General features: G+C 47.5%; 1 protein-coding gene across 1 annotated transcript in view; it reads right to left on the bottom strand.

The window, feature by feature from the left end:
• The window catches only part of Dnmbp (dynamin binding protein), a 93,816-nt gene extending 86,758 nt beyond the window's left edge, over nt 1-7,058 (bottom strand). The window contains exon 1 of the mRNA XM_051200087.1: nt 6,922-7,058. The gene's annotated coding sequence lies outside the window, so the exon portion shown is untranslated. The remainder of the gene's footprint in view (nt 1-6,921) is intronic.
• Nucleotides 7,059-12,435: the final 5,377 nt, after the last annotated feature.

Genomic DNA, 12,435 nt, shown 5'->3' with positions numbered 1-12,435 from the left:
GGAAACAGGGCTGGGCTTGGTAGTACTTCTATGGGAGACGTCCAGATGATGCTGGTTTAACAGAGAAAATACAGAACTGAGAAACACCAGTTTCCTAATTTGTATATTTTTGTAGTTCCACAAAGTAGGCCAAGGTTAAGTAATAAAAAAAAAAAAGATATTGTTCCTAATAAAATGAGGCTTTGCACTCTGTTTCAGAAGAGCAAAGAAACAGAATTTAATAGCTGGCACAGAAGACGAGAGAAAAGGCCACATTAAGCATCTTAAACTACTGGTAACCATCTAGATCACAATAGGATCAACACATGAAGTATCAAGAATGCCCTTCTATGGTTTCATAAAGGAATTTCAGGCTTATAATAAAGGGTCTGAGCACAGTGGTAGAGTACTTGCCTAGCACGTACAAGGCCTTGAGTTTGGCCCATGGGAGCCTGGGGGATAACAGGCTTAAAAATGAGGTGATGGAGGGCCTAGAGGTTAAAAAAAAAAAAAAAAATCAATGGAGACCGTCCCAGCTCCCCAGATGAGGGGAACAGGAAGACATGCTTGGATGATGCAATAAAGAAACCGTGATTGGGTGCTAACATTTGGTTATTCCAGAGAAGAAACACACAGGAGCTCTTTGTACTATTCTTAGACCTCTTCTGTTAGTTTTAATTATTTCCAAGCTAGAAAATAAGTTAAATGGAAAGACATCTTACATGCTTTTGGTAGAACATGTTACCATTAAAAAGATATCAAGCCTACTCAAAATAATTTACAGACTTAATAAAATCCCAATTAAAAAGTCTCTCAAAATATCATTTCTGAGTAATGTAATGAATTTACTCCAAATTTTATAAGGAAAAGTAAACTTTGGTCCAGGAACAGTTACATAAGCTTTAAAATGAATGAGTCGCTGTGCTGGTCATCACATGATGATGATGATGTCATTGTAATAAAAAAGCAGAGCAACAAAACCTGTGGGGAGAGCTACAGACCAGTGGGACAACATGGCAATGTATCATTTATGAGTTATTAAAGCTTGCCTGAGGATTCAGAAGAAAGCAAAGTCAGCCACAAACTGTAGAAACCAAATGCACACCTTTAATCCCAGCAGCCAGAAGCTAGGAGGTGGTGGCACACACCTTTATTCCTAGGACTCAGGATTAAGAGATAGACGGATCTCTGTGAATCCAAGGCCACCCAGATCTACACAAGAGTGATCCAGTCCTAAAGAGAAACAGCTCACACAAAGATGACCTCAGCAGCTGGGATCAGACGCCTTTAATCCCAGCACTAGGGAGGTATGTAAGACAGGAGCAGGGTCTCAGTCTCAGGATTCTCCAGCCACACTGAGGATAGGAAGACATTCAGTCTCAGGATTCTCCAGCCACACTGAGGATAGGAAGATGTTCAGGAGAAGCAGTAGGATCAGCCCTTTCAGTCTGAGGTACTGGTGAGAGCTAGTAGCCAGGCACTTAGTTTTTCCCACCTTCAGCTTGAAGTCTAAGCCCCAATATCAACCTCTGGGTCATTTATTTATCATGTTACAGAACAAAACATGTGTGGAAACATAGACCAATGGAACACAACATGTATGGAACTACAGACCAGGAGGATTGGCATGGAGCTATAGAAAATTTTGCCATGGAAATCACAGAGAAGGGGAAAGGGAACCATGGCTCAATAAAGAAAAGCATGCATTTTCCTTCCTTCCTTCCTTCCTTCCTTCCTTCCTTCCTTCCTTCTTCCTCTCTCCCTCTCTTTCTTTCTCTGGGCACTGCCTGTGGAGGTCAGAAAGGGCATCAGATCCTCTGGTGCTTAGGAGCTGCCCTCTGTATGCCCTGGAATCCAAGTTTGGGGCCTCTAGAAGAACAGCAAGTGCTCTTAACCACTGAGCCACCTCTCCAGCCCCAGGAGAGAGATTTTTTGTTTTTGTTTTAAAAAAAAAAAATCTGAGATGCATAAACTTAGGTTAAATAGCTTATTTGATAATATAAAATTGGAACAGAGCAGACAGCAGCAAGGCATAAACGGGTCCAGGAGTATCTCCATTACAATCAATTACGCACACCAAGGACATCACTCACATCAATAAACGACACAGAAAGCGCTAGAATATACAGGAAGCTGTGTGTCTAAGAGATGATCAAAATGACTGGTAATACAAAGATTAAAAAAAATAGCAAGCAGTCACTTTGCACTTACAAGATCAGAAAGAGTGCACAAAGCTGAATGCTGGTGAGACACCAGGTGCAGATGATGTCTGCACAGAGGCAGGACAGAGATGGGGATGCTATTGCAGAAATGAGTCTGGGATCATTCTCAGACGCAATAGTGTCCGTCTAAGCCCACAGCCCTCAGAAAGGTTACACGGCTTTGCAAGCAGACACGTAGGAGAAGGTGTTCACGGCTGTAACTGTTTGTGGTGTTGTGGGGGAGCAGGTCACCCCGAGCGTTCACCTCTTACACGAGAACAAGCAACTATGGCATGTGACGCAGGAGCACACACCCCGACAGCACGGGGGGAAAGGAAGAGCCAGCCACAGCACCAAAGTTAAAATACACAGGGTTCAAGATCTCACTCAAGCAAGACACAGTGAAATGTGCTAAAAAGAGCGCCTGGGAGGAGGGGGTGATGCCGTTGCTGGAGCAATGGCTCAGTGGTCTGGAGCATTTGCTGCTGCGCAGGGTCTGGGTTTAATTCCCAGCACCCATGGTGTGGGCCACCACCATCTTAACTCCAGTTCCATGGGATCTGGCACTAGGCATGCACGTGGTACACACACACACACACACACACACACACACACACACACATATGCAGGCAAAACAAGTAAAAAAAAATTTCCAAAGAACACATGTAGGCAGGTAGGTGAGTGGGATAACAAAACTGGAAACAAAAGAAATCTTTTAGAAGCTGGGTGTTGGTGGCAAATGCCTTTAATCCCAGCACTCGGGAGGCAGAGACAGGCGGATCTCTGTGAGTTCGAGGCCAGCCTGCTCTACAGAGCAAGTTCCAGGACAGGCTCCAAAGCTGTACAGAGAAACCCTGCCTTGAAAAACAAACAAACAAACAAACAAACAAAAAATATTAGGGCTGTTTTCTTCTAGAAAGTTCCAGATTTTCCTGACAACAAAAGCTGCTCTAGCTGCCAGATCTGTGAACGAATGGCAGCTTCAGGTCCCGCTTCAAGCAGGGAGGGAAACCAGAGATCAGAAAAGTCCGAAAGTGATGAACAGGGAATATTCAAAGAAACTTCTTTTGACACAGAGTTTAACTACATAGCCCTGGCCAGCCTAGAACTCACAACACAGGCCAGACTGGCCTTGAACTCACAGCTCTACCTCTCTTTGCCTCCCAGCGCTGGGATTAAAGGCAGGCGTGTGTCACTAAGCCCCAGCTCAGGTGTTCCTTCTTGTGGCCTGACCCAGTCTCTCTGGACTTGGGGTGATTTGGTTCCCAGTGGGCTGGTGTCAAGGTTTCAGGTCATCTGAAGGTTTTTATGTTGAGAACATCCTGCATCCTGCACACTCTCCTTGTGCCGCTGAAGAAGTATTCCACATGACCTAAAATCTTAAAACTCTTAAGCCAGAGGGGACCCAGTTATTCGGCAGATGCGGAAATGAAAGCCTAAAGAAGAATTCTGATTTAGGGCCACACAACTAATACAAAAAGGAAGGCCTCCAATCCTGCCTTTGTCCCCACATCCCCCTCCCAACATCCCCTACCCAGAATCTACTCTCAGCGTTTTCAAGAGACAGAAAAAACCCTGTAAAGGGTTCCCCCATACTCAGAGTCATGGACTTTTTACAGTGGCCCATCCCGAGGTGCCCATCCCCACTCCCACCACCGCCTCTTAATCTGCCACTTGCCCACATCTGCCTACCTGGCCTCCTGCGTCCCCTTCAGCCCTCCCACCCGCCCAGCATGCTCCTGCTCCAGCCAGCATGTGGCTGGGACTTGCTCCTCCTCTGCCTCTACTCTCTCAGTCAAGCCAGACATCATCAGCAATGGCCTCCTCCCATGGCTCTGTGTAAAAAGAGCATCCTGAGACACACACACACACTCTCTCTCTCTCTCCCTCTCTCTCCTGTCTACTCTGCTTAAAATTTCCCATGTATTCTGAGTAGTCTACGCTTGCTTATCCTCGCTGTCTCCAGGGGCCTCTCTCAGGGTCTGTATTTCTCCAGGCCTTTACCCACTCTGCTTACACTTCCTCCCCGAATCCTATCCTATGATAATGCCTGGCTCATGCAAGTGCTCACAAAATATTTGCCAAATGAATGAATGTGAATGAATGAAAGAACACTCAGGATGAGAACACAACCCTCAAACTCTTTGTACAATACCTTACTGTACTGTCGGTTCTTGGTAAACCACCTATCTTCAGACAGCAGAACTTACAGATCCAAAGATGAAATAACTCATTTTAGCTACTCTGCCCACTTTCTTCCTTGTGGCTTTTTTTCTTTTAAAAGACAAGGTCTCACTGTGTAGCCTTGGCTGGCCTAAAAGTCACTATGTAGAAGGTGGCCTTGAACTCACAGAAATCCACCTGAGAATTAAAGTTGTGAGCCACCACCAAGCTTGGCTTGGCTCTCTTTTTAATACCAAGGATTAACCACTTAAACAAAAGTTACGGCTGGGTGTATATAATAGCTCTCTCATGGGGGTGGGGGTGGGGTGCTGGCTATGGCTGGGACTTTTCTATCTCCCTGCTGTCCAGGCAAGAGGCTACCTCATAATGAACTTCCAACAACAAGACTGAATTAGCCAGTCTTGAAATTATTTTATTCAGAGGGTTCCATAACTGGATCTAATAAGAAACTATTCCATATTCACTGCTGTGGAACGTTTGAGATGTATTCTCAATGCATTTCAAGAAAGCTTTAAGGAAAAACAATGCTGGAGGATTCCACAGGACCCTATAATGGTGACAAGCTATAGTAAGACATTAACTGACCGGTATTCGGTCCCAAAGCATAGGATAACAAACCTGGAAAAATAAGCCGAGCATTGTGCCTGACAATAGGTAGCAAGCTTTCACTTGTACTCCGAGTCATTTTTTAAAACCCGCCCTCCAACTTAAGACTAAGTGATCTGTAGCTTCAAATATTTGCATTTATTTTAGCCTAGCAGAGATTGAAGTGACCCCGAGGGCTAGAACAGTAGTGAATTTGAATCGCTGGAATGCACCATGCAGAAAGTGTTTCCTTCTAAGGCAGAGGAAGAGCTCTGCTCTGTAGACATCCCTTATGATAATCCGAACACGTGGGGATTAAATATCCAAATGTAGCCTGCCCTGCCCTTTGGCAGGATCGGAGCTGTCTGTGCTAACGATGAACAGCTCCCATTAGTTTTAGGTCTTACATGGCATCTCAGGATCCAGGACTTGCCCTGTCCTGTGGGAGAGAATGTAGTATAAGCTCAGTGGGCCTCTGAACAAGGCCCTGCCCTGCCATATGGATGGAGGAGGAATGTGCAAAGGGATTTCTGCAGGCAAAGGGGGCTCCAAGAATAGGGCCAGAAAAGAGGGGAGTGAGTGGGGAGAAAGGTTGGGAGGCCCTACTTTGTGGGTCAAAAGACAAATAACCTGTATATATTTGAACAGCATCTGTAAAGATTACTATCAGATGTCAGCCAAAAACATTCACAATGAGAACATAGCACACAAGGTATCAGTTTGAGTCAGAATGTCCTCGGCTTATTGAAAAATCACCTGTAACAACATGTACCCCATTCCCATGCCAGACTTAGAAGTTCTGCTCTACACACCAAGCACTCAGTTCTACACTTACACAGAATCATGAGCAATGTGGAAAAACAAAACAAAACAACAAACAAACAAAAACAACCATCAAGTTTCACTGATTTTAGCCCAATACTCATAACGTGAGTGGGAGAGTTGGGAGTAATGTATTTGATATCACCAGGAGTGGGTCTGTTTCAAGTGAACGCACAAATTAAAGCCTTTCACAGTGGAAGAGCCAGAGACAGCCTATTCAGTAGTTTAGAGGAATATGTCCTGATAGACACACTTAACTTGCACATTAGAGCTTGACTCTGCTGTTGCTTCGACTGTTGTATAAATGCAGCCCTAACTGAGAAATTAGGTCTGTGTGTTGCGAAAGTCGGCTGTGGGTCAATGAGCTCTACTTGCATCGTGTAAATCGACTAAGTAAAGTGGAGTCTAAACTATGCTCCTAGCTTGTCACACACCACACCATTGCTAATTAGGAAGTTTCGCGAGGCGTTTCGATGACTGTAAAAGGGTTACTGCAAGACAGACCTGAAGGCAGGCTACAGTTTACAAGAGTACAGAAACATTTACCATCCATTGCTCTACACACAACGTCACTTTTCAAGTTGGCTTTTACACTCAACCCTGTGCCCCAAACACTCTTCGCGGTTCTTAACACACATCAGATGCCGGCCTGTTTGGTCATCCCAATCAAAATCCCTTTATTGAGTGACAGACAGCATCACCCTCCTTTGACACAGGGATGGCTGGCCTTGGTGCCGGCATCCTCGGTACCTGAAAACTCCGCTAAAGCAAAGCTGCGCCTCCAGCTAAACAGTCCCAAGGGCTTGCTTGGGAAACCACCCCTGCCAGCCTGTCACGGAATCCCGGCCTCGCGTGCAACTGCAGCGACGGGCGCAGGGCTGGGGCTGAGCTCTTCGGCTCAAGCCGAGAGGCAGGGCGGCGCAGTGACAGCGTCTGGGCTGGACGCCTCGGCCCCGCGCCCGCGCCCGCGCCCGCGCCCGCGGACGGCCTCCAGGGCTGCGGGAGCCCCCGGCGCCCCGCGGCCGTGCGTGAGGACAGCGAGGGCCCGCGGCGTCCCAGGCTCGCAGCGCGATCGGGGCAGCGCAGCGAGCCCCGCAGGCGACCGTCCCCGCCACCCCGCCACCCCGCCGGCGCCCGGCCCAGCACCGACCTGCTCTCCACGCCCGGCGTTCCCTCTGCGCGCCGCCACTGGTGGCCCGGGCGGGCCGCGGTCACCTCCCCTCGGCGGCGGCGGCGGCGGGCGGGCCGATCCGGGTGACTCCGCGCCGCCCCGCCTCCCTCCGCGCCGCTTCCGCCCCGCAGCTCCGTGCTCCGCTTCCCGCGCTCGCGCCCCCTGGCGGCTGCCGGGCCCGCCGCCCCGCCACGTCAGGGTCACCCCCTCCCCCGCCCCCAGGGCCTCTCCGGGAAACTGAGGCACGAGCCGAGCCGCGCGTTGCTCGGGCTAAATCCACACACCCCAGACCCCCTGCACCCGCGCCACTGCCAACCTAGAAAACTCAAATTCTCCTCTGCGCGATGAACTTATTCCGCGGTGGAGGCTGTCTTCGAACCTTTGGTCATCCTCCACCCCACAAATGCAGGATTGCAGAGGGTGCACCACCAGATCTCTCCCCTCCCCTTTATCTCCCGCCCCTCTTCAGAGCAAAGTCTTGAAGAACAAGTTTGAGAATTTAAAAGCAAGGAATCACAGAATACAGGAACCAGACGCCTCAGTCTCTCAGTCTCTGCAGGATTTCTGCTTGTTAAAGATGGCAAGTGCTTGTTAAAGATGGAGGTGCTGCTGTGATGGCAGTCAAGGCTGCTACCTAGCAGGTTTGAAGAATGCAGGCAGGCATCTCCTATCACTATGCACGCATAACAAAGATATGCTTTTATTTCAAAATTTTCATTAGCTATATTGTTTCTGGACCCTTCTACTCTTAAAAGATCATAGTAAACTAGACATAGCATACATAAAGTGTACCATACATAGCATACATAGAGTGTATCGTTTGGATCATTTTTAAGCACGGAGTTCATCAGCAGTAGGTACATTCTCATTGTTATGCAGCCATCATCTTGTCCATCACCAGGATGTTTTCTTTTTTTCTTTTTCGGTTTTTTGAGTCAGGGTTTTCCTGTATTGCTTTGGAGCCTGTCCTGGAATTAGCTCTTGTAAACCAGGACGGCCTCGAACTCACAGAGATCGCCTGGGATTAAAGGCATGCGCCACCAATGCCCACCTGGCCAGCACCAGGATCTCTTCATCTTCCCAAGCTGGAACTGCTCTCATCATAGCGGAATTCCCCACTCCCTAGCCCCGGCAATCCCTCTCCTCCCATGTCCTTAAGAAGTCCTCGGCTCCGGACACCCTCCTAAACAGAATCCATGGTATTTCTTGTCCTTTGGTGTCTGGTTATCTCAGATAGACTCAAGCCCCAAGTTTCATCTGTGATGGACTATGTGTCAGCAATACTGCTGCACACACCACATCTCCTAAACATACTACGTTCTGTGTGTACATTTGCCCAGTGGAGTTTCCCTTTCGGCTCTTGTGAATAAGGCCATGACCAAAAGTGTGCACATATCTACTGGCGTCATTGCATCCAGCTCTTTGGAGCATGGATCTACAAGTGACACTCCTGGGTCACCTATATAATTCTCCTCCTTTGCAATTTGAGCACTGTGGGAAGAAATTTTTGTAGTGAAACATAAATATTCCAGATTTTTGTTTTGTTTTTTAAAAAAAAAAAAAAAACAGGCTTCAGTTGCCTGTGAAACAAGACTTCTCTCCATTTTCAAGCAATGTTGAAAATCTATTACTTAGAGCCATAATAACTGTTATTCTTTCAGAGTCTCTCTATGTTGTGGCTCTAGCTGTCCCAGAACTCGCTTTGTAGACCAGGCTGGCCTCAAACTCACAGAGATCCTCCTGCCTCTGCCTCCCAAGTGCTGGGGTTAAAGGTGTGCACTACCATGCCTGGCTGATAATATTTTTTATTCACCAACACAATTTTGTTTTCTGTGTATATGCTTTTCTAATGTGGCTTAGAGCCATGTATCCTTTATGAAAACCAGATGAACTAAAAGCAAAGATTTCATTTTGAAATTAGAACATTGGAATGTCTTAACTCAGAACTTTTCTCTTTTTAGCATTTGTTTATTTATTTATTTACTGGGGTAGGGGACACTGGAGGCAGGGGTCTCATGAGGAGGTCGGAAGACAACTTCTGGGAGTCAATTCTCTCCTTCTACCGTGTGACTATCAGGTGTCGGTTCTTTGGTGCATTGAAGTTTGAGACTAATTGCCTGAGTATGTCGCTAAGATCTAAACCATGACTGGAATAACAACCATCTTCAGAGGCAGGCAAAGGTAGGAAAGGAGCCCCATTTAGTTTGGGGTTCCCCATCACCCTCTGAATTAACGCACACCTGCTTCCATCTCTCAACAACACATTTCCAGATCTGGGACTGCTAACAATCAAACAGTTTCCATCCAAGTGTATTCCAGACATATTCACATACAAAGAAGAAAGAGGGGACTGGTTTTGTATGTGTTTCCAGTAAGGCAAAGCAATGTCCTTCCTTTTAGAGAGAATCTCCTATTTACTAACTTGAGCTCATGCATAACAGGGAATGCATTCCAGGAAGAGCCAGAGAGGCACAGTAAGAAAAATGAATATATGACCTAATCCATCAGTCAAAATAGAGAACCACCCAAAATACACCCTTTGGAGACCAGCCCCTCCTTCCTGTAGGCTGTGTGGAGAGCTGAGCTGCTGCCTGGGGCCCTTGTGGACTCTCTGTCCCGGGGCCACTGAGCTCAGACTCTCTGTCCTGGGGACCACTGAGCTCAGACTCTCTGTCCTGGGGACCACTGAGCTCAGACTCTCTGACCTGGGACCATTGAGCTCAGACTCTCTGTCTTGGGACCACTGAGCTCAGACTTTCTGTCCCGGGACTACTGACAATCCTGGCAGTGGATCCCTCTGAAATCTCTACTCTTACTTGGATCCAAATAAAGTTCTCTTGCTTCTCTTGCAAATCTGTGTGAGGCCTTGTTTCAGTCCTTCAGATAAGAGATGAGGACCCTGAAACACCCAGGCAACAGTAACTTTTCCTCTCATCAAGGAGAACTCGCTACACTCCTGGCACTGAACGGGGCTGTGCTGGGCATCTGGGATTCAGGTTACCCAATAGACAGCAGGCTCCCTGCCATCCTGGAAGTTATATTCCACAGTGATGTGACAGGAGATAAATTATCTGCCAGATCTGCACTGTGAAGGAAACAAGCCAAGGAACACAGCAGATTAATGATGAAGAATTAACCCCCAATGCCCTGGGCACCCATTGCACATAAGAATCAACTTCCCCTGGCTACAGTAAGGCTTGATGGGAATTGCTGCAACAGTCCTTGAAGGAATGGGAAAGAGTTACTTAACATTTCCTTTTCCTATTTGGTGCCTCAGATGAGGAATCTAGCTAAAATAAAGGGAGAGGTTTCTTTGACTATAGAGGTGTTGGGAAGTCTCTCTGCTAATGTGATGTTTTCTGAGACTAAAATGGGAGGGAAGAATCAGCCTTGCAAAGAGCTAAGGCAGTGAGTGCATTTCAGGTAGAAGAAACTGCACAGCCCAGAAATCAAGAACAACTTGGCAAATGTGGTATGAGCAAGCAACCAGAGGATGGAGATGAGACTGGGAAACATAGAGGCCAGCAAGACGGCTCGGCGGGTAAAGGTGCTTGCTGCCACCGAGTCTGAGGACCGGTGAGAGTTTGCTCCCAGAAAGTTGCCCCCTGAACTTTACACATGCACACACAAACACCAAGTAAATAAATACCAATAGAAAGAAAACAGGACTGAGTGCCATCCTGAGTCTAACAGGCCACAGCAGACTGAGCTTTATAATCAATATCCTCAGCGAGAGGACTGGAATAAAACTAGTCAGAAGAGATCTATGAGGGGCTGGGGATGTAGCTCAGCTGGTAGAGTGCTTGCCCAGCATGTGTGAGGCCTTGGGTTCAAGCCCCAGCACCACACACTGCCCGAGGTGGCACACACCTGTAATCTCAGTACTCAGGAAGTAGAAGCTGGAGGGTCAGTTCATGATCGCCTTTGGCCACATAATGGGTTCAAAGCCAGCCTAGGCTACTCGGGACCCTCTGAAAGGTGATCGGTAGATAAGGTTTGGTCAGGCTACCTTGTAAGACATAAGTTTAGAATGTAACATTAAAACAGGGACTGGAAGATAGCACAGCTGGTAAGAGCACTGGTTGCGCTTCCAGAGGACCCGGGTTTGATTCCCAGCACCCACATGGCAGCTCACAATCATCTATAACTCCAGTCCCAGAGGATCAGATATGTCCTTCAGGCCCCTGCTCAAGCCAGGCGTGTACATGAAACACAGACACATATACAGGCAAAACACCCATACACATAAAATAAAAATAAGTAAACCTTTAAAAAAAATCTTATAAATATATGCTTCCTTCCACTGCCAGTAATTTTCAATAAACCAAAGCCCTGCCTGAATTCTTGTCAGCTGTGGTGACCGCTACCTGTCAGGATACTCCGGGTCTGAATACTCACTGTCCTTACGGGAACATTGTAAAGGAGCAACTGGTCAATTGCTGGCCCCACAAGGGAGCCTTTTCTTGAATGCGCCATAGCCATAGTCGTAGCCATAAGCTGATTAGAGGAACAGGCTGCTGAGGCTGCCTCTCACAGGGTACCAGCAGGTATTAGTCCTGGAGCAGCCGGGGCCCAGCTGTGGGCAAGGAGCATTCCTACTGCAATTCCTAAGGAAAAGATGAGCCAGAACTTAGGGGTATAATACAGATGACACAGGCTTGCAACTTCACATACCACAAAGGAAGAGGCTTTGTGGGGAGATTTCTGTGAACTATTCTTGCTGGGGGTGAGGGCAGGACACAGTCAGTGGGAGATGAACCCCTGGGGGATGCAAATGGGAAGTGAAGGCCGTGCTCCCTGAGAGGGTGAGGGAGTCTAGGCTGGTCTTGACACAGTCACATCTGTTTGGGGGACTTGTACAGGGTTTCTGAAGTCCTCCTGTCCAGCCAGAAGGCTGAGAGACATGTAACTAGGGTCTGTTGATGGGAATTGCTGTGAAGAAGCCAGGAGGCAGCAATGGCCGCAGGTCAGAACACAGCTGCAATGATGAGTCCAGCTGCAGAGGTGAAAGGGTAAAGAAGAGGCCCGGGTAGGGGAACAGAGCCCGTGTGGTGGAGGGAGAGTGCTGTCTCTTGCAGTGGCCTCTTAACCCTTTATGTGCATTCTGCAACCCACACATACGCAGATGAGAATAGACATATTTACTGAATGAAGTAATAATGTGTGATCTGAAGTTAACTTTAATAAGTAAGATTGCAAGCCTGGTGGTGGTGGTGGCACACACCTTTAATCCCAGCACTTGGGAGGCACAGGAAGGCAGATCTCTGTGAGTCTGAGGCCAGCCTGGTCTACAGAGTGAGTCCCAGGACAACTAGGGATAAGAGAAACCCTGTCTTGATAAAACAAAAACAAACAAAAAGATTGGAATAAAAGAACTTGTGTTATTGTCATTAAATGATAACCAATGTTCTATGCTAACACACACACACACACACACACACACACACACACACACAGCCTCCATCTTCTAGGAGTGGCAGATAGCCAGAAACC

Source organism: Phodopus roborovskii, unplaced genomic scaffold, assembly GCF_943737965.1.
Source record: "Phodopus roborovskii unplaced genomic scaffold, PHOROB, whole genome shotgun sequence".
Taxonomy (NCBI): domain Eukaryota; kingdom Metazoa; phylum Chordata; class Mammalia; order Rodentia; family Cricetidae; genus Phodopus; species Phodopus roborovskii.
This window is presented reverse-complemented; position numbering and strand designations above follow the sequence as displayed.